This window comes from Crinia signifera, chromosome 5 (assembly GCF_055691185.1).
Source record: "Crinia signifera chromosome 5, ASM5569118v1, whole genome shotgun sequence".
In the NCBI taxonomy this organism is placed as follows: Eukaryota; Metazoa; Chordata; class Amphibia; order Anura; family Myobatrachidae; genus Crinia; species Crinia signifera.
In genome coordinates, this window is record NC_139221.1 from 223,289,792 (window position 1) to 223,311,957 (window position 22,166).

The 22,166-nt window shown below is 41.0% G+C and overlaps 3 pseudogenes; all 3 read right to left on the reverse strand.

The window, feature by feature from the left end:
* Positions 1-428: 428 nt before the first annotated feature.
* LOC146006184 (U2 spliceosomal RNA) lies at positions 429-564 on the reverse strand (annotated as a pseudogene).
* A 12,948-nt stretch (positions 565-13,512) lies between these two features.
* On the reverse strand, positions 13,513-13,648 carry LOC146006185 (U2 spliceosomal RNA; annotated as a pseudogene).
* Positions 13,649-17,368: 3,720 nt separating this feature from the next.
* On the reverse strand, positions 17,369-17,504 carry LOC146006186 (U2 spliceosomal RNA; annotated as a pseudogene).
* Between the last annotated feature and the right edge of the window lie 4,662 nt (positions 17,505-22,166).

Genomic DNA, 22,166 nt, shown 5'->3' on the forward strand with positions numbered 1-22,166 from the left:
GACCAAGTCTTTCTCTGCTCCCATCATAGGGCACTTTCCAGCCCCTGGCATGGGAATGGGTACTCCACTGGGCTTTTCGAAAGACTCCCTTAGGGGCTGCACCCCCCTCAGAAGAGCAATCTACTCAGTCTCAGTGTTTCTCCGATCCCAAGCTGGGCCTTTCGCGGTCTCCCCATCAGAGGCTACGAACCTCTAGAACAGGAGCCATCTACTCAGTCCCAGCCTTTCTCCGCTCCTTGGGAATGGATACTAGACTGAGCCTTTTGCTGGCTCATCCTTCCGGGGCTACGAACCCCGTCAAGAGAGTCAAACTACTAGGCTTAGTGTTTCTCCCCCCTCTTACCAGTGGATTTAAGGAAACAACACCTCCTACCAAAGGCAGAGGTGAAGGTACTCAGCCAGACTTTTCACCACTCCCAGGCAAAAAAGAGGGGTCCCACACCCTCCGCCCATCAGAGCAGCTACTCAGTCCAGCCTTTCTCTATTCTCTGCCAGAGGCCAGTCCATACCCACTGATTAGAACAGATACTACACTTGATCTTAGCCAAAAGGCTGAGATAACATGTGCAGAGAGAGTTACATTTGGGTGGGGTGTGTTGAAACTGAAATCTAAATTGCAGTGTAAACATAATGCAGCCAGTATTTATCCTGCACAGAAACAAAATAACTCACACAAATCTAACTCTCTCTTTACAAGTTACATCTGCCCCACCTGCTGTGCACATGGTTTTTCCCATTTTGAGAACAAATTTGTACTGTGATCAGATCTGAATAAGGGCCAAAAAACATACAGTAACACAAACAACATAAAAATCTGAAACCGCATAAATTATAATAAATTATCATAAATTGTCATAAATTAACATAAATGAACATACATTAACATAAATTAACATAAATTAACATAAATTGTAGTAAGTTTAATGAAAGCAAAAGGACCAACATAACACCACATGAAGCAACATAAAACAACATTAGCAACATAAAACTACATAACCTGCATAAAAAACATAAAGCAACACAAAAACCATAACACAACATAAACCACATAAAAATCTGCAACCGCATAAATTATCATAAATTATCATAAATTAACATAAATTAATATAAATTATAGTAATTTCAATGAAAGCAAAATGACCTAAATAACACCACATAAAGTCACATAAGCAACATAAAACTACGTAAACTGTATAAAAATACATGAAGCAACACAAAATAACATAAAGCAACACAAACAACATAAAAATCTGAAACCACATAAATTATCATAAATTATCATAAATTACCATAAATTAACATAAATTATAGTAATTTCAATGAAAGCAAAATGACCTAAATAACACCACATAAAGTCACATAAGCAACATAAAACTACATAAACTGCATAAAAATACATAAAGCCACACAAAATAACATAAAGCAACACAAACAACATAAAAATCTGAAACCACATAAAGTATCATAAATTTACATAAATTAACATACATTAACATAAATTGTAGGAAGTTTAACCCCTTCCCGACATTTGACGTACATTTACGTCATGGTCGGGAAGCACTTCCCGACACATGGCGTAAATGTACGTCATGGATTTAAACTGTCACCGCGTCTATAGACGCGGTGACAGTTTCAACATGTCTGCTGTCCCTGACAGCAGACATGTCCGTGCATGCCCAGGGGGGGCTGCGATGCCGCCCCCCCGTCGGCGATCGCTGTGATTGGCTGTTCAGTGTGAACAGCCATTCACAGCGTTTTCCTGTGTCACCGGCGAATAACGTTCGCCGGTGACACGGGATCAGAGGTGATTGGTGCTGTAAAGTACAGCACCAATCACCGCGGGGTGTAAGGGTGACACTGGTGTCACCCCACCTCACCCCGCCCGCCCCCAAAGGCCGTGATTGGTCCGTCGGACCGACGGACCAATCACAGCCAAGGAGGGGGATTTAAACTAACGGTGACTGCACTGCAGACGCCATTCCGGTCTGGAATAGCGTGCAGTGCGGTCACCGTACCCCCCTGCCGCCATATACTGACCAGAACCTTGCTCCATACTTACCTGATCGCTGCTTCATCACTGCTTGATCACTGCTTGATCTGTGCTTGTAGTGTGCTGGATGCTTCCTGGATCCTGTTGCTACTTGTGCCTTCCTGTGCTGTGAAATTGTGCTGCTGCAGTGTAATAGCTAGATAGAGAGATAGATAGAGAGAGATAGAGAGATAGAGAGAGATAGAGAGAGATAGAGAGAGATATAGTGTCAGAGAGTGCTATATTTTGTGCTGCTGCAGTGTGATATAGTTATAGATAGAGAGAGAGAGATAGAGAGAGATAGAGAGAGAGAGAGAGATAGATAGAGAGGCCTAGTGACAGAGTGCTATATTTTGTGCTGCTGCAGTGTGATAGTTATAGAGAGATAGAGAGAGATAGAGAGAGAGAGATAGAGAGAGATAGTGACAGATTGTGCTATATATTTTTTATATAACTGACTGCTGCCCCCTCCTTTTGTGCTGATCAGTATAAATTAACTGATCAGCAACTTTTTGGGGGCGCAGGTTTTTTTTATATATAGATATACCTGTCAGTGCTGCTGCTGCAGTGTCATAGAGTGATAGATAGTGAGAGATAGAGAGATAGAGAGAGATAGTGACAGAGAGTGATAGAGAGTGCTAAATTTTGTGTCTGCTGCCCCCGCCTTTTGTGCTGATCACTATATCTGAGGTGATCAGCAACTTTTTTGGGGGTACAGAGGTTTTTTTTTTTTATATATACCTGTCAGTTGCACTGTCAGTTGCACCAAAGGTTGTGCACCTGCTGCACCTCACTGGTAATCAGTGTCGCATCACTGATCACCTTTTTTTTTTGTGTGTGTGCTGTGGGGTCTTTTTTTAATTTTTTTTTTACACACACTGTGATTTTGTGGGTGTCCTGTGGCCGCTGTGCGCTGATCAGTGACGTACATCACTGATCATCTTTTTCGGCACAGGGTTGATCTATTTTTTTTTTTTGATCAAATTCCTGTTGCCTTTGAGCGCTGTTCAGTGACAGACGTTACTGACCAACATCTGTGCTCAATTTTTGGCGCAGGACCTTTTTTTTTTTTTTTTTAACCCCTTCAATTTTTTTATTTTTAACCCCTTCATTTTTTTTTTTTTTATTGGTATAATGTATTTTTTTTTTCTGCACTACATACTCACTACACACTACATACCCCCCGGGTTGAAATAAAGTTTGTACCCCCCCCTACACTATACACGTGTTGAAACATTTCACTACCAGTAACACAAAAATAAAAATGGCATCCCAAATGTCCTCCCAAATGTCCTCCCAAATGTCCTCCCAGTCATCCAGGAGAATGTATTCAGTGGAGGAGGCATATGCCATGCTTGCCTCTGACTCAGACACAGCCAGTGATGCAAGCGGGGAATTTGAAGGATTCGTCTTAAGCTCCTCTTCCTCCTCTGGTGATGAGGGACCCCCTCAAAGACGCCCCCGTAGAGCAGCTGAGACCCCCCCCAACAATTGATCTCGTATGGACCCCACCACCAGACAATTTTGAGCCCCAGGTTCCTGAGTTTTTGGCCATGCCAGGAATCCAATTTGATTCCACAGGTCTCAGAGAAATTGACTTTTTCAAATTATTTTTCTCTGATGATTTTATAAATTTAATGGTGGACCAAACTAATTTATATGCCCAGCAGTTTATTGCTCAAAACCCCACGTCATCATTTGCTAGGTGGACCCCTGTAGATGCAGTAGAGATGATGACGTTTTGGGGTCTGGTGTTTCATATGGGCATAGTAAAAAAGCCAGAAATTAGGCAATATTGGAGTACAGATGTTCTGTACAGTACTCCATTTTACCGTATGGCCATGACCCGGACTCGATTTGAGACAATTCTTAAATTTATACATTACACCGATAATGCACAGTGCCCACCCAGAGATGATCCCACCTTTGACCGGCTATTCAAAGTCAGGCCGGTCATTGATCATTTCAGTGCCAAATTTGAAGAGGTGTACATCCCTGAAAAATTTATTTGTATCGACGAGTCCCTTATACATTTTAAAGGAAGGGTTAAATTCCGCCAGTACCTTCCCAGTAAGAGGGCAAGGTATGGCATAAAAATGTATAAACTGTGTGAAAGCACCTCAGGGTACACCCACAGGTTTAGGGTTTATGAAGGGAAGGATTCAAGAATTGAACCGCCAGAATGCCCCCCCTCCCTCGTAGGTGTTAGTGGGAAAATTGTCTGGGATTTAGTGCACCCCTTCCTGGATAAAGGTTATCACCTCTATGTGGATAACTTTTACACTAGCATCCCCCTGTTTAAGGCCCTTGGTTCAAGAGGTACAGCAGCTTGCGGTACTGTGCGCAAGAACCAAAGAGGCCTCCCAAAAACGCACATTGCCCAAGTAATGAGAAGGGGTGAAAGCAGGGGAATATGCAACGAAAATATGTTGTTGGTCAAATATAAGGACAAGAGGGATGTCCTTATACTGACAACAATTCACGGAGACAGTACCACCTCCGTCCCTGTACGAGGTACCAGTACCCACACCTCCCAACCTAATTGTATCCTGGATTACAATAGGTACATGGGCGGAGTGGATCTTTCAGATCAGGTACTGAAGCCGTACAGTGCCCTGCGGAAAACAAAAATCTGGTACAAGAAGGTGGCCGTGTATGTCATCCAGATGGCACTGTATAACGCTTACGTGCTATTCCGTTCTACCGGCCAGAGGGGGACATTTATGCACTTTCAAGAGGAAGTCATAAAGGGCCTAATATTTGGGAACCAGCAGGCAGAGGGCCCCAGTACTTCTAGTACTGGCCCCCGTATTGTACCAGGGCAGCATTTTCCTGATGAAATCCCCTCCACTGGAAAAAAGGGCAGGACACAAAAAAGGTGCAAAGTTTGCTATAAAAAGGGAATAAGAAAGCAAACTATTTTCCAGTGTGACACTTGCCCCGACAAACCCGGCCTATGTATAAAGGAGTGTTTTAAAATATACCACACATCTATGGAATATTAGGTTCATAATTTCACCGTGCTTCGGGGGTCTTGCAAATGCCACATAGCACCCACCATTCATTCCACCAGAATCTGAGCCGCAAAATCCAAAAATCACTCCTTCCCTTCTGAGTCCTGCCATGCACCCAACTGGTATTTTTTGGTCACATGTGAGGCATTGCCGTACTTGGGAGATATTGGGGCACAGATTTTGGGGTGCTTTTTCTCCTTCATTCCTTGTAAAAATGAAAAATTTTGAGCCAGAACTGCATTTTTGTGTAAAAAAATGTAATTTTTCATGTTCACTGCCCAGTTTTATCAAAATTGGTGAAACCCCTGGGGGTTTGAAATGTACACTATACCCCTAGATGAATTCCCTGAGGGGTGTAGTTTGCAAAATGGGGTCACTTGTGGGGGGGTTCCACTGTATTGGTGCTTTGGGGGTCTTGCTAATGCGACATAGCACCCACCATCATTCCACCAGAATTTGTGCTGCAAACTCCAAATATCACTCCTTCCCTTCTGAGTCCTGCCACTTTTTGGTCACACATGAGGCATTGCCGTACTCGGGAGAAATTGGGGCACAGATTTTGGGGTGCTTTGTCTCCTTCATTCCTTCTGAAAATGAAAAATTTTGAGCCAGAACTGCATTTTTGTGTAAAAAAATGTAATTTTTCATTTTCACTGCCCACTTGTATCAAAATTGGTGAAACCCCTGGGGGTTTGAAATGTACACTATACCCCTAGATGAATTCCCTGAGGGGTGTACTTCGCAAAATGGGGTGACTTGTGGGGGGGTTCCACTGTATTGGTGCAACATAGCACCCACCATTCATTCCACCAAAATCTGTGCTGCAAAATCCAAAAATCACTCCTTCCCTTCTGAGTCCTGCCATGCACCCAACTGGTATTTTTTGGTCACATGTGAGGCATTGCCGTACTTGGGAGATATTGGGGCACAGATTTTGGGGTGCTTTTTCTCCTTCATTCCTTGTGAAAATGAAAAATTTTGAGCCAGAACTGCATTTTTGTGTAAAAAAATGTAATTTTTCATGTTCACTGCCCACTTGTATCAAAATTGGTGAAACCCCTGGGGGTTTGAAATGTACACTATACCCCTAGATGAATTCCCTGAGGGGTGTAGTTTGCAAAATGGGGTCACTTGTGGGGGGGTTCCACTGTCTTGGTGCTTGGGGGGTCTTGCTAATGCGACATAGCACCCACCAAAATTCCACCAGAATCTGAGCTGCAAAATCCAAAAATCACTCCTTCCCTTCTGAGTCCTGCCATGCACCCAACTGGTATTTTTTGGTCACATGTGAGGCATTGCCGTACTCGGGAGAAATTGGGGCAAAGATTTTGGGGTGCTTTTTCTCCTTCATACCTTCTGAAAATGAAAAATTTTGAGCCAGAACTGCATTTTTGTGTAAAAAAATGTAATTTTTCATGTTCACTGCCCACTTGTATCAAAATTGGTGAAACCCCTGGGGGTTTGAAATGTACACTATACCCCTAGATGAATTCCCTGAGGGGTGTAGTTTGCAAAATGGGGTCACTTGTGGGGGGTTCCACTGTCTTGGTGCTTGGGGGGTCTTGATAATGCGACATAGCACCCACCAAAATTCCACCAGAATCTGAGCTGCAAAATCCAAAAATCACTCCTTCCCTTCTGAGTCCTGCCATGCACCCAACTGGTATTTTTTGGTCACATGTGAGGCATTGCCGTACTCGGGAGAAATTGGGGCACAGATTTTGGGGTGCTTTTTCTCCTTCATACCTTCTGAAAATGAAAAATTTTGAGCCAGAACTGCATTTTTGTGTAAAAAAATGTAATTTTTCATGTTCACTGCCCACTTGTATCAAAATTGGTGAAACCCCTGGGGGTTTGAAATGTACACTATACCCCTAGATGAATTCCCTGAGGGGTGTAGTTTGCAAAATGGGGTCACTTGTGGGGGGGTTCCACTGTCTTGGTGCTTGGGGGGTCTTGCTAATGCGACATAGCACCCACCAAAATTCCACCAGAATCTGAGCTGCAAAATCCAAAAATCACTCCTTCCCTTCTGAGTCCTGCCATGCACCCAACTGGTATTTTTTGGTCACATGTGAGGCATTGCCGTACTCGGGAGAAATTGGGGCACAGATTTTGGGGTGCTTTTTCTCCTTCATACCTTCTGAAAATGAAAAATTTTGAGCCAGAACTGCATTTTTGTGTAAAAAAATGTAATTTTTCATGTTCACTGCCCACTTGTATCAAAATTGGTGAAACCCCTGGGGGTTTGAAATGTACACTATACCCCTAGATGAATTCCCTGAGGGGTGTAGTTTGCAAAATGGGGTCACTTGTGGGGGGGTTCCACTGTCTTGGTGCTTGGGGGGTCTTGATAATGCGACATAGCACCCACCAAAATTCCACCTGAATCTGAGCTGCAAAATCCAAAAATCACTCCTTCCCTTCTGAGTCCTGCCATGCACCCAACTGGTATTTTTTGGTCACATGTGAGGCATTGCCGTACTCGGGAGAAATTGGGGCACAGATTTTGGGGTGCTTTTTCTCCTTCATACCTTCTGAAAATGAAAAATTTTGAGCCAGAACTGCATTTTTGTGTAAAAAAATGTAATTTTTCATGTTCACTGCCCACTTGTATCAAAATTGGTGAAACCCCTGGGGGTTTGAAATGTACACTATACCCCTAGATGAATTCCCTGAGGGGTGTAGTTTGCAAAATGGGGTCACTTGTGGGGGGGTTCCACTGTCTTGGTAATGGGGGTCTTGCTAATGCGACATAGCACCCACCAAAATTCCACCAGAATCTGAGCTGCAAAATCCAAAAATCACTCCTTCCCTTCTGAGTCCTGCCATGCACCCAACTGGTATTTTTTGTCACATGTGAGGCATTGCCGTACTCGGGAGAAATTGGGGCACAGATTTTGGGGTGCTTTTTCTCCTTCATACCTTCTGAAAATGAAAAATTTTGAGCCAGAACTGCATTTTTGTGTAAAAAAATGTAATTTTTCATTTTCACTGCCCACTTGTATCAAAATTGGTGAAACCCCTGGGGGTTTGAAATGTACACTATACCCCTAGATGAATTCCCTGAGGGGTGTACTTTGCAAAATGGGGTGACTTGTGGGGGGGTTCCACTGTATTGGTGCAACATAGCACCCACCATTCATTCCACCAAAATCTGTGCTGCAAAATCCAAAAATCACTCCTTCCCTTCTGAGTCCTGCCATGCACCCAACTGGTATTTTTTGTTCACATGTGAGGCATTGCCGTACTCGGGAGAAATTGGGGCACAGATTTTGGGGTGCTTTTTCTCCTTCATACCTTCTGAAAATGAAAAATTTTGAGCCAGAACTGCATTTTTGTGTAAAAAAATGTAATTTTTCATTTTCACTGCCCACTTGTATCAAAATTGGTGAAACCCCTGGGGGTTTGAAATGTACACTATACCCCTAGATGAGTTCCCTGAGGGGTGTAGTTTGAAAATGGGGTCACTTGTGGGGGGGTTCCACTGTATTGGTGCTTGGGGGGTCTTGCTAATGCGACATAGCACCCACCAAAATTCCACCAGAATCTGAGCTGCAAAATCCAAAAATCACTCCTTCCCTTCTGAGTCCTGCCATGCACCCAACTGGTATTTTTTGTCACATGTGAGGCATTGCCGTACTCGGGAGAAATTGGGGCACAGATTTTGGGGTGCTTTTTCTCCTTCATACCTTCTGAAAATGAAAAATTTTGAGCCAGAACTGCATTTTTGTGTAAAAAAATGTAATTTTTCATTTTCACTGCCCACTTGTATCAAAATTGGTGAAACCCCTGGGGGTTTGAAATGTACACTATACCCCTAGATGAATTCCCTGAGGGGTGTAGTTTGAAAATGGGGTCACTTGTGGGGGGGTTCCACTGTATTGGTGCTTGGGGGGTCTTGCTAATGCGACATAGCACCCACCAAAATTCCACCAGAATCTGAGCTGCAAAATCCAAAAATCACTCCTTCCCTTCTGAGTCCTGCCATGCACCCAACTGGTATTTTTTGTCACATGTGAGGCATTGCCGTACTCGGGAGAAATTGGGGCACAGATTTTGGGGTGCTTTTTCTCCTTCATACCTTCTGAAAATGAAAAATTTTGAGCCAGAACTGCATTTTTGTGTAAAAAAATGTAATTTTTCATTTTCACTGCCCACTTGTATCAAAATTGGTGAAACCCCTGGGGGTTTGAAATGTACACTATACCCCTAGATGAATTCCCTGAGGGGTGTACTTTGCAAAATGGGGTGACTTGTGGGGGGGTTCCACTGTATTGGTGCAACATAGCACCCACCATTCATTCCACCAAAATCTGTGCTGCAAAATCCAAAAATCACTCCTTCCCTTCTGAGTCCTGCCATGCACCCAACTGGTATTTTTTGTTCACATGTGAGGCATTGCCGTACTCGGGAGAAATTGGGGCACAGATTTTGGGGTGCTTTTTCTCCTTCATACCTTCTGAAAATGAAAAATTTTGAGCCAGAACTGCATTTTTGTGTAAAAAAATGTAATTTTTCATTTTCACTGCCCACTTGTATCAAAATTGGTGAAACCCCTGGGGGTTTGAAATGTACACTATACCCCTAGATGAATTCGCTGAGGGGTGTACTTTGCAAAATGGGGTGACTTGTGGGGGGGTTCCACTGTATTGGTGCAACATAGCACCCACCATTCATTCCACCAAAATCTGTGCTGCAAAATCCAAAAATCACTCCTTCCCTTCTGAGTCCTGCCATGCACCCAACTGGTATTTTTTGGTCACATGTGAGGCATTGCCGTACTCGGGAGAAATTGGGGCACAGATTTTGGGGTGCTTTTTCTCCTTCATACCTTCTGAAAATGAAAAATTTTGAGCCAGAAGTGCATTTTTGTGTAAAAAAATGTAATTTTTCATTTTCACTGCCCACTTGTATCAAAATTGGTGAAACCCCTGGGGGTTTGAAATGTACACTATACCCCTAGATGAATTCCCTGAGGGGTGTAGTTTGCAAAATGGGGTCACTTGTGGGGGGGTTCCACTGTATTGGTGCTTGGGGGGTCTTGCTAATGCGACATAGCACCCACCAAAATTCCACCAGAATCTGAGCTGCAAAATCCAAAAATCACTCCTTCCCTTCTGAGTCCTGCCATGCACCCAACTGGTATTTTTTGGTCACATGTGAGGCATTGCCGTACTCGGGAGAAATTGGGGCACAGATTTTGGGGTGCTTTTTCTCCTTCATACCTTCTGAAAATGAAAAATTTTGAGCCAGAACTGCATTTTTGTGTAAAAAATGTAATTTTTCATTTTCACTGCCCAGTTGTACCACAATTGGTGAAACCCCTGGGGGTTTGAAATGTACACTATACCCCTAGATGAATTCCCTGAGGGGTGTAGTTTGCAAAATGAGGTAACTTGTGGGGGGGGTTCCTAAATTTTAGCATCTTATGGTGCCTAGAAACCTACATGGTGCCTAAAAAATAATCTCATAAAAAGGAGGCTCCAAAATCAAGTAGGTGCTCCTTCTATTATGAAGCCTGTGGTTTGGTCAACGTGCACACTAGGGCCACATATAGGATATTTTTGAAAACAAAAGAATTGGGGGAATCAATTTTTAGTCACATTTCTCTAGTAAAATGTACTGTGTTCCTTAGAAAAATGTATTAAAATTGCAAATCTGCAAAAAAAATGAAATTTTGAAATTTCACCTACACTTTGTTTTAATTCCTGTGAAACACCTAAAGGGTTAACAAACTTCCAAAATGCTGTTTTGAATACTGTGAGGGGTGCAGTTTTTGAAATGGCATCATTTATGGGGGTGTCTCACATACAAGTCCCTCAAAGTCATATCAGAACTGAACTGGTCCCTAAAAAAATCAGTGTTTGAAATTTTCTTGAAAATTTGAGAATTTGCTATTCATATTGTAAGCCTCCTAGTGTCCAAAAAAATTAAAAGGAAGTTGAAATAATGATGGAAACATAAAGTAGACATATGGTCTATGTTAGTTATTAACTATTTTGAGTGGTATGATTATTTGTCTCACAAGCAGAAAATTTAACATTTTGCAAATCGCTAAATTTTCCATTTTTTCACGACATTTTGGTATTTTTCACAAAAAAACACAGACTGTATCGACCCAAATTTACCACTAATTTGAAGTACAATGTGTCACGAAAAAACAATCTCAAAATCACTGGGATAAGTAAAAGCAAAAAAAAGTTATCCCCACTTAAGTGAGACATGTCAGATTTGAAAAAAATGGCTCTGTCAGGAACGCAAAAACTAGCTCTGTCAGGAAGGGGTTAATGAAAGCAAAAGGACCAACATAACACCACATAAAGCAAAATAAAACAACATTAGCAACATAAAACTACATAACCTGCATAAAAAACATAAATCAACACAAAAACCATAACACAACATAAACAACATAAAAGTCTTTAACCGCATAAATTATCATTAATTATCATAAATTTTCATAAATTAACATAAATTAACATAAATTAACATAAAGTAACATAAATTATAGTAATTTCAATGAAAGCAAAATGACCTAAATAACACCACATAAAGTCACATAAGCAACATAAAACTACGTAAACTGCATAAAAATACATGAAGCAACACAAAATAACATAAAGCAACACAAACAACATAAAAATCTGAAACCGCATTAATTATCACAAATTTACATAATTTTACATAAATTTACATAAATTTACATACATTAACATAGATTAACATAGATTAACATAGATTGTAGTAGTTTTCTGAAAGCAAAAGGACCTAAATAACACCACATAAAGCCACATAAGCAACATAAAACTACATAAACTGCATAAAAACACATGAAGCTACACAAAATAACATAAAGCAACACAAACAACATAAAAATCGGAAACCGCATAGATGATCATAAATTTACATAAATTAACACAAATTAACATACATTAACATAAATTGTAGTAATTTTTCTGAAAGCAAAAGGACCAACATAACACCACATAAAGCAACATAAGCAACATAAACAACCTAAAACTACATAAACTGCATAAAAAAACTTGAAGCAACACAAAATAACATAAAGCAACCCAAACAACATAAAAATCTGAAACCGCATAAATTATCATAAATTAACATATATTATCATAAATTAACATACATAATAGTAACTTCAATGAAAGCAAAATGACCAAAATAACACCACAGAAAGCAACATAAAACAACATTAGCAACATAAAAATACATAACCTGCATAAAAACATAAAGCAACACAAAGGCCCTTATTCAGATATTATCGCAGTACAAATTTGTTCTCAAAATAGGCAAAACCATATGCACTGCATGTGGGGCAGATGAGTTTGAAGAAACTCAGGAGACCGAGGTGTGCTCCCTACCACCAGTGCTGTGCCTAAACATGTGCAAAGGGGGCTGTGCTATCGAATGGGCTTATCTCCCGAAGGAGACGGGCCCCGTTTTTCCCTTAACCCCTCTCAACCATAAGGCCGAAGAGGGGAAAATAGGGAACGGTGGGTCCTCTTCACCGAAGCTTAGAGAGAACCTCTTTCCTCAACCCCCGGAAGGGTTAGGACGGTGGGTCCTCCGCACCCGAAGGTTTGGAGAGACCCTCAGTGGACTTCCTTCCACCTTGCGGCTCAGGGTCGGCCTCGGGGGGACCGCAGCTCTCCCCAAAAGGCGAGAGCTTTGGCACGTTGGGGAAATGGAAGGCCCGTAAGGGTCGACCACACAACCCAAAAAAACGTAACAAACTACAGAAAACAGAAAACGTGAAAAGTGCATGAATGTGAGAAGAAGAGAAATAAATAATAAAGAGGACCCCAGCCAGAGGGCCGGGGTGGGGGTGTGAAAAATTGTCCTACCCCATCCAAAATGACGAGGTAAGGACGTGAAGCACTAACCTAGAGGGAAGTGCGCAGTGCTAGTGCCATACTAGTGCATGGTGATTTTGGGATCACCCGTGCATGTTTGGCACCCCCGAGTTTCCCAGGGGGCACAGTGCAGCCTCGGACTCCAAGCAGCCGACCGATCAGCATCCGACCAAGTGTTTCTCTGCTCCCATCATAGGGCACTTTCCAGCCCCTGGCATGGGAATGGGTACTCCACTGGGCTTTTCGAAAGACTCCCTTAGGGGCTGCACCCCCCTCAGAAGAGCAATCTACTCAGTCTCAGTGTTTCTCCGATCCCAAGCTGGGCCTTTCGCGGTCTCCCCATCAGAGGCTACGAACCTCTAGAACAGGAGCCATCTACTCAGTCCCAGCCTTTCTCCGCTCCTTGGGAATGGATACTAGACTGAGCCTTTCGCTGGCTCATCCTTCCGGGGCTACGAACCCCGTCAAGAGAGTCAAACTACTAGGCTTAGTGTTTCTCCCCCCTCTTACCAGTGGATTTAAGGAAACAACACCTCCTACCAAAGGCAGAGGTGAAGGTACTCAGCCAGACTTTTCACCACTCCCAGGCAAAAAAGAGGGGTCCCACACCCTCCGCCCATCAGAGCAGCTACTCAGTCCAGCCTTTCTCTATTCTCTGCCAGAGGCCAGTCCATACCCACTGATTAGAACAGATACTACACTTGATCTTAGCCAAAAGGCTGAGATAACATGTGCAGAGAGAGTTACATTTGGGTGGGGTGTGTTGAAACTGAAATCTAAATTGCAGTGTAAACATAATGCAGCCAGTATTTATCCTGCACAGAAACAAAATAACTCACACAAATCTAACTCTCTCTTTACAAGTTACATCTGCCCCACCTGCTGTGCACATGGTTTTTCCCATTTTGAGAACAAATTTGTACTGTGATCAGATCTGAATAAGGGCCAAAAAAACATACAGTAACACAAACAACATAAAAATCTGAAACCACATACATTATCATAAATTTACATAAATTAACATACATTAACATAAATTAACAGAAATTGTAGGAAGTTTAATGAAAGCAAAAGGACCAACATAACACCACATAAAGCAAAATAAAACAACATTAGCAACATAAAACTACATAACCTGCATAAAAAAACATAAAGCAACACAAGGGCCCTAATTCGGATATTATCGCAGTACAAATTTGTTCTCAAAATAGGCAAAACCATATGCACTGCATGTGGGGCAGATGAGTTTGAAGAAACTCAGGAGCCCGAGGTGTGCTCCCTACCACCAGTGCTGTGCCTAAACACGTGCATAGTAATTTCAATGAAAGCAAAATGACCTTAATAACACCACATAAAGTCACATAAGCAACATAAAACTACATAAACTGCATAAAAATACATGAAGCAACACGAAATAACATAAAGCAACACAAACAACATAAAAATCTGAAACCGCATAAATTAGCATAAATTTACATAAATTAACATACATTAACATAAATTAACAGAAATTGTAGGAAGTTTAATGAAAGCCAAAGGACCAACATAACACCACATAAAGCAAAATAAAACAACATTAGCAACATAAAACTACATAACCTGCATAAAAAAACATAAATCAACACAAAAACCATGACAAAACATAAACAACATAAAAATCTGCAACCGCATAAATTATCATAAATTATCATAAATTAACATAAATTAACATAAATTATAGTAATTTCAATGAAAGCAAAATGACCTAAATAACACCACATAAAGTCACATAAGCAACATAAAACTACATAAACTGCATAAAAATACATAAAGCAACACAAAATAACATAAAGCAACACAAACAACATAAAAATCTGAAACCACATAAATTATCATAAATTTACATAAATTAACATACATTAACATAAATTAACATAAATTGTAGGAAGTTTAATGAAAGCCAAAGGACCAACATAACACCACATAAAGCAAAATAAAACAACATTAGCAACATAAAACTACATAACCTGCATAAAAAACATAAATCAACAAAAAAACCATAACAAAACATAAACAACATAAAAATCTGCAACCACATAAATTATCATAAATTATCATAAATTAACATAAATTAACATAAATTATAGTAATTTCAATGAAAGCAAAATGACCTAAATAACACCACATAAAGTCACATAAGCAACATAAAACTACGTAAACTGTATAAAAATACATGAAGCAACACAAAATAACATAAAGCAACACAAACAACATAAAAATCTGAAACCACATAAATTATCATAAATTATCATAAATTACCACAAATTAACATAAATTATAGTAATTTCAATGAAAGCAAAATGACATAAATAACACCACATAAAGTCACATAAGCAACATAAAACTACATAAACTGCATAAAAATACATAAAGCAACACAAAATAACATAAAGCAACACAAACAACATAAAAATCTGAAACCACATAAATTATCATAAATTAACATAAATCAACATAAATTAACATAAATTAACATAAATTTACATAAATTATAGTAATTTCAATTAAAGCAAAATGACCTAAATAACACCACATAAAGTCACATAAGCAACATAAAACTACGTAAACTGCATAAAAATACATGAAGCAACACAAACAACATAAAAATCTGAAACCGCATTAATTATCACAAATTTACATAATTTTACATAAATTTACATAAATTTACATACATTAACATAGATTGTAGTAGTTTTCTGAAAGCAAAAGGACCTAAATAACACCACATAAAGCCACATAAGCAACATAAAACTACATAAACTGCATAAAAACACATGAAGCTACACAAAATAACATAAAGCAACACAAACAACATAAAAATAGGAAACCGCATAGATGATCATAAATTTACATAAATTAACACAAATTAACATACATTAACATAAATTGTAGTAATTTTTCTGAAAGCAAAAGGACCAACATAACACCACATAATGCAACATAAGCAACATAAACAACCTAAAACTACATAAACTGCATAAAAAAACTTGAAGCAACACAAAATAACATAAAGCAACCCAAACAACATAAAAATCTGAAACCGCATAAATTATCATAAATTAACATATATTATCATAAATTAACATACATAATAGTAACTTCAATGAAAGCAAAATGACCAAAATAACACCACAGAAAGCAACATAAAACAACATTAGCAACATAAAAATACATAACCTGCATAAAAAACATAAAGCAACACAAAGGCCCTTATTCAGATATTATCGCAGTACAAATTTGTTCTCAAAATAGGCAAAACCATATGCACTGCATGTGGGGCAGATGAGTTTGAAGAAACTCAGGAGACCGAGGTGTGCTCCCTAACACCAGTGCTGTGCCTAAACATGTGCAAAGGGGGCCGTGCTATCGAATGGGCTTAACTCCCGAAGGAGACGGGCCCCGTTTTTCCCTTAACCCCTCTCAACCATAAGGCCAAAGAGGGGAAAATAGGGAACGGTGGGTCCTCTTCACCGAAGCTTAGAGAGAACCTCTTTCCTCAACCCCCGGAAGGGTTAGGACGGTGGGTCCTCCGCACCCGAAGGTTTGGAGAGACCCTCAGTGGACTTCCTTCCACCTTGCGGCTCAGGGTCGGCCTCGGGGGGGACCGCAGCTCTCCCCAAAAGGCGAGAGCTTTGGCACGTTGGGGAAATGGAAGGCCCGTAAGGGTCGACCACACAACCCAAAAAAACGTAACAAACTACAGAAAACAGAAAACGTGAAAAGTGCATGAACGTGAGAAGAAGAGAAATAAATAATAAAGAGGACCCCAGCCAGAGGGCCGGGGTGGGGGTGTGAAAAATTGTCCTACCCCATCCAAAATGACGAGGTAAGGACGTGAAGCACTAACCTAGAGGGAAGTGCGCAGTGCTAGTGCCATACTAGTGCATGGTGATTTTGGGATCACCCGTGCATGTTCGGCACCCCCGAGTTTCCCAGGGGGCACAGTGCAGCCTCGGACTCCAAGCAGCCGACCGATCAGCGTCCGACCAAGTCTTTCTCTGCTCCCATCATAGGGCACTTTCCAGCCCCTGGCATGGGAATGGGTACTCCACTGGGCTTTTCGAAAGACTCCCTTAGGGGCTGCACCCCCCTCAGAAGAGCAATCTACTCAGTCTCAGTGTTTCTCCGATCCCAAGCTGGGCCTTTCGCGGTCTCCCCATCAGAGGCTACGAACCTCTAGAACAGGAGCCATCTACTCAGTCCCAGCCTTTCTCCGCTCCTTGGGAATGGATACTAGACTGAGCCTTTCGCTGGCTCATCCTTCCGGGGCTACGAACCCCGTCAAGAGAGTCAAACTACTAGGCTTAGTGTTTCTCCCCCCTCTTACCAGTGGATTTAAGGAAACAACACCTCCTACCAAAGGCAGAGGTGAAGGTACTCAGCCAGACTTTTCACCACTCCCAGGCAAAAAAGAGGGGTCCCACACCCTCCGCCCATCAGAGCAGCTACTCAGTCCAGCCTTTCTCTATTCTCTGCCAGAGGCCAGTCCATACCCACTGATTAGAACAGATACTACACTTGATCTTAGCCAAAAGGCTGAGATAACATGTGCAGAGAGAGTTACATTTGGGTGGGGTGTGTTGAAACTGAAATCTAAATTGCAGTGTAAACATAATGCAGCCAGTATTTATCCTGCACAGAAACAAAATAACTCACACAAATCTAACTCTCTCTTTACAAGTTACATCTGCCCCACCTGCTGTGCACATGGTTTTTCCCATTTTGAGAACAAATTTGTACTGTGATCAGATCTGAATAAGGGCCAAAAAAACATACAGTAACACAAACAACATAAAAATCTGAAACCGCATAAATTATAATAAATTATCATAAATTGTCATAAATTAACATAAATGAACATACATTAACATAAATTAACATAAATTAACATAAATTGTAGTAAGTTTAATGAAAGCAAAAGGACCAACATAACACCACATAAAGCAACATAAAACAACATTAGCAACATAAAACTACATAACCTGCATAAAAAACATAAAGCAACACAAAAACCATAACACAACATAAACCACATAAAAATCTGCAACCGCATAAATTATCATAAATTAACATAAATTAATATAAATTATAGTAATTTCAATGAAAGCAAAATGACCTAAATAACACCACATAAAGTCACATAAGCAACATAAAACTACGTAAACTGTATAAAAATACATGAAGCAACACAAAATAACATAAAGCAACACAAACAACATAAAAATCTGAAACCACATAAATTATCATAAATTATCATAAATTACCATAAATTAACATAAATTATAGTAATTTCAATGAAAGCAAAATGACCTAAATAACACCACATAAAGTCACATAAGCAACATAAAACTACATAAACTGCATAAAAATACATAAAGCCACACAAAATAACATAAAGCAACACAAACAACATAAAAATCTGAAACCACATAAAGTATCATAAATTTACATAAATTAACATACATTAACATAAATTGTAGGAAGTTTAATGAAAGCAAAAGGACCAACATAACACCACATAAAGCAAAATAAAACAACATTAGCAACATAAAACTACATAACCTGCATAAAAAACATAAATCAACACAAAAACCATAACACAACATAAACAACATAAAAGTCTTTAACCGCATAAATTATCATAAATTATCATAAATTTTCATAAATTAACATAAATTAACATAAAGTAACATAAATTATAGTAATTTCAATGAAAGCAAAATGACCTAAATAACACCACATAAAGTCACATAAGCAACATAAAACTACGTAAACTGCATAAAAATACATGAAGCAACACAAAATAACATAAAGCAACACAAACAACATAAAAATCTGAAACCGCATTAATTATCACAAATTTACATAATTTTACATAAATTTACATAAATTTACATAAATTTACATACATTAACATAGATTAACATAGATTAACATAGATTGTAGTAGTTTTCTGAAAGCAAAAGGACCTAAATAACACCACATAAAGCCACATAAGCAACATAAAACTACATAAACTGCTTAAAAACACATGAAGCTACACAAAATAACATAAAGCAACACAAACAACGGTACTTATGTAGTATCTGGGCTGCCGATTTTTGGATTGTATGCCTTAAGTTAAGGCATACAATCCGATGCGATGCGATGCGATATCGCATCGCATCGCATCGCATACAACCAAATCGCATGCGATCCGATGCGATGCGATCCGATGCGATGGGCCCGATTTTTCACCTATTGCACCTAATTTTTAATTTAGGCTTTGGCACAGGTGGCAAAAATTGGGAGAAAGGGTATTTTAGGAGGTTAGGGAGGAGTAAAATGTGAGGGTGTTTGAGAGGAGAAAGTGCTGTTTTGAGAGAGGTGATTTTGGAGGAGATTTGGATACGGATATGGCTACAGCTTCCACGTCAGCAGCTGCGTCGTCGGCAAGGCTGTTTACATTGCCGCAGACTGAAGAAGCTGCTGTTCTTTTCCTGCAGCAACATGGCCTTCTGCCCACCACAGCCACCTGCGACAACGGGCATCCCATGCGCCTGAACATGGCTGATCAAAAGTGGCGGTGTTATATCAAGGCTTGCGGCAAGAAAAAAAGTGTTCGTGCTGCGCTATTTAGTCCTGGGTGCCGACTCCCTTTTGTCACAATTGTCCGTTTCATATATTTGTGGAGCCAGGAGTTGACATCAGTGGAGTTGTGTCAAAAGGAACTGAATCTGTCAATCAAGACAGTGGTCGCATATAATGCGTTTATGCGTCAGGCCTGTGAGCAGGATATTCTTGCTCAGCCGCAGCGCAAGATTGGAGGCCCAGGAAAAGTGGTCGAGGTGGATGAGACTCTTTTTGTCCGTCGTAAGTCCAATGTGGGCCGACTACTTCCCCAGCAATGGGTGTTCGGCGGTGTCTGCAGAGAGACTGGGCAATGCTTCATGCTGCCAGTTGCCCAGAGAGATGCTGCAACCCTGATGGCTGCTATTCAAGCTAACATCGAACCTGGGTCCACTGTGATGTCGGATTGCTGGCGAGCATACCGAACCACTGATTTGGAGGCGGCTGGCTACACTCATGCCAGGGTGAACCACCGCTTCAACTTTGTGGATCCAGAAAGTGGGGCACACACCCAGAACATAGAACGTTTATGGGGTTGTGTCAAGTGGAGGAATAAGTGCCATCGTGGAACAGCTCGCAGCAATTTGACCAGCTACATGACCGAATTTGTATGGCGCAAGTCCCTAGCTGGCGATGATGTATTTGGCCGTATCCTGCATGCCTTAACATTGCTTAATAAGTCACATTAATTTGTTTGTTTGCTTTATTTTCTGTCACAAATATATCATTAATCCTTAACTACAGTTGTCATTAATGTGTCAGATGCAAGTGAGATTGAGTGAGATATGTGTTTTTCATACCCCTACTATCCAAGTGGGCATGGAGTTGGATATAAACCTGTGGCGAGCGTAGCGAGCCACCGAGCCCGAAGCGTGGCGAGCGCAGCGAGCCCCGCGAGGGGACGCAGAATACTGTTTAAGAAATCTGCGTCCCCTCGCGGGGCTCGCTGCGCTCGCCACGCTTCGGGCTCGGTGGCTCGCTACGCTCGCCACAGGTTTATATCCAACTCCATGCCCACTTGGATAGTAGGGGTATGAAAAGGACCCCTTTTTCCCATTGAATTACATGTTAAAATGGACCAAGTTTATTTTAACATGTAATTCAATGGGAAAAAGGGGTCCTTTTCATACCCCTACTATCCAAGTGGGCATGGAGTTGGATATAAACCTGTGGCGAGCGTAGCGAGCCACCGAGCCCGAAGCGTGGCGAGCGCAGCGAGCCCCGCGAGGGGACGCAGAATACTGTTTAAGAAATCTGCGTCCCCTCGCGGGGCTCGCTGCGCTCGCCACGCTTCGGGCTCGGTGGCTCGCTACGCTCGCCACAGGTTTATATCCAACTCCATGCCCACTTGGATAGTAGGGGTATGAAAAGGACCTATTTTTCCCATTGAATTCCATGTTAAAATGGACTCAGTCCATTTTAACATTGATTCCTATGGAAAAATCGGGTCATCGCATCGCATCGCATCGAATCGCATGGTCGCATGCGATGCGATGCGATCTCCCGATCCGACCCGATTTAGAAATCGGCAGCCCAGTTACTACATAAGTACCCAAACAACATAAAAATCGGAAACCGCATAGATGATCATAAATTTACATAAATTAACACAAATTAACATACATTAACATAAATTGTAGTAATTTTTCTGAAAGCAAAAGGACCAACATAACACCACATAAAGCAACATAAGCAACATAAACAACCTAAAACTACATAAACTGCATAAAAAAACTTGAAGCAACACAAAATAACATAAAGCAACCCAAACAACATAAAAATCTGAAACCGCATAAATTATCATAAATTAACATATATTATCATAAATTAACATACATAATAGTAACTTCAATGAAAGCAAAATGACCAAAATAACACCACAGAAAGCAACATAAAACAACATTAGCAACATAAAAATACATAACCTGCATAAAAAACATAAAGCAACACAAAGGCCCTTATTTAGATATTATCGCAGTACAAATTTGTTCTCAAAATAGGCAAAACCATATGCACTGCATGTGGGGCAGATGAGTTTGAAGAAACTCAGGAGACCGAGGTGTGCTCCCTACCACCAGTGCTGTGCCTAAACATGTGCAAAGGGGGCTGTGCTATCGAATGGGCTTATCTCCCGAAGGAGACGGGCCCCGTTTTTCCCTTAACCCCTCTCAACCATAAGGCCGAAGAGGGGAAAATAGGGAACGGTGGGTCCTCTTCACCGAAGCTTAGAGAGAACCTCTTTCCTCAACCCTCGGAAGGGTTAGGACGGTGGGTCCTCCGCACCCGAAGGTTTGGAGAGACCCTCAGTGGACTTCCTTCCACCTTGCGGCTCAGGGTCGGCCTCGGGGGGACCGCAGCTCTCCCCAAAAGGCGAGAGCTTTGGCACGTTGGGGAAATGGAAGGCCCGTAAGGGTCGACCACACAACCCAAAAAAACGTAACAAACTACAGAAAACAGAAAACGTGAAAAGTGCATGAACGTGAGAAGAAGAGAAATAAATAATAAAGAGGACCCCAGCCAGAGGGCCGGGGTGGGGGTGTGAAAAATTGTCCTACCCCATCCAAAATGACGAGGTAAGGACGTGAAGCACTAACCTAGAGG